The sequence below is a fragment of the Austrofundulus limnaeus genome, unplaced genomic scaffold, assembly GCF_001266775.1.
Source record: "Austrofundulus limnaeus strain Quisiro unplaced genomic scaffold, Austrofundulus_limnaeus-1.0 Scaffold353, whole genome shotgun sequence".
Classification (NCBI taxonomy): Eukaryota; Metazoa; Chordata; class Actinopteri; order Cyprinodontiformes; family Rivulidae; genus Austrofundulus; species Austrofundulus limnaeus.
Genome location: NW_013952755.1, coordinates 545,029 through 546,563, shown reverse-complemented (window position 1 = coordinate 546,563; position 1,535 = coordinate 545,029).

The following is a 1,535-nucleotide window of genomic DNA, read 5'->3' as shown; positions in this document are numbered from 1 at the left end:
GTTACCAACATCTGGTGAAAATTTCATGTCATTAGCACCTCTAGTAATATATTTACTGAGAAAAATGGTGACGTGTTCAATACTTATTTTATTACCCACTGTAAATATAATGACACACATATAAAGAGAACAAAAAGGAACAAAACACAATAACTATGCAGGGGGGTAGGTTTCTACATTCAGTACATTAAAAATAATCATAAATACATTCAATGAGCTACAACATTCATACATATTTATAGCTGTTTGTACTTTTAGAGACAGTGCATACATTTCTTTAATAAAACCTGGAAAACAAGGTGAACATTATGAAAATGTACATTTGTGAAAATGAAATTTGACAAATATTACATTAATTGCTTTTGGTTATATTAGCATTTCCATGAAAACTAAAAATTTTGAGTTCATATTTTAATGAAAATTTAGTGTCAATATTAAAAATGATAAAATTATTGCTTCCAAAATGTCTGTGATAAAACAATAATAAATGACTGTTTCTGGATGCTCTTTGCTAAATTTACAGTTGTTGTTTATTGTTTTAATATATTTCTTCATGAACTAATTAGTGGGATAAATTCTGTGTAACTGTTTAAAGGAGACATCTTTTATTTTGTTATTTATCAAAGGTTTCTGATGAAATGTCCACACATCTTTCCACTATGACTCAGGAACAGAAATAATGATGCTGAAATACTGATAATTGTGTTCCTGGTTGAGGGAAAGCAAGCTTTACCAACAGTGGTGTCAGTTACATTCAACAAGCATTTATCTTCATCAAAAACACTTTTTTCTAAAGAGTTCACATTTTGTTATTAGTAACAGCATCAAACACATCACTCTTTGGGTGTTACAGCAAGGTTAAACTTGAGTTTGAATTCATTATAATTGAGTAAACACCCATTTTTGTTAAACAGCTGAGCCACCAGAAATATTTTATCGTTGAAACATTCAGGATAAAACAGTGATTTGTTTCTGTAAAAGATAAATTTGTTTGGAAAGCTAACAGTAAAGAGTTTAAATAACAGATTGTTTAAACTCTTCCCTGTTGGCTGATTGCTGTCCTGCATCTTTCTGATCGGCAGGGGGCGCTGTTTGACCCAGAAATACTGAAATTCGCAAAGCCTTAAAACTGCAACTGGTCTTCTTTTAGTGCATTTCGAAACTCTCTGCCTGGGTGTGGACCTCTGCAAGAAAACTCACTGAGATCTGCTGAGATTGAAATCTGGATTCTGTAGATTAAATTTTAATCTGTGGAAATGAAGATACCGGTCGTGTTTTTGTTGCTGGCAGGACTGGAAGCTGTTGTGGTCGAGGATAAATACTTTGAAATCGGCGGTAAGCTTTCTCTCAAACCCGAGTCTGTCCCTGGAGAAGGAATCACCGAAATCACCTGGAAATTTAACAGAGACCTTGTAGCTGAGTGGTTTGACGGCGTCACTCTGAGTTTTGGCGCTTTCGAAGGCCGAACAGATCTGGATACGACCACCGGAGAGTTGACCATCAGATCCTTGACAAAGGCCGATGAAGGAATCTTC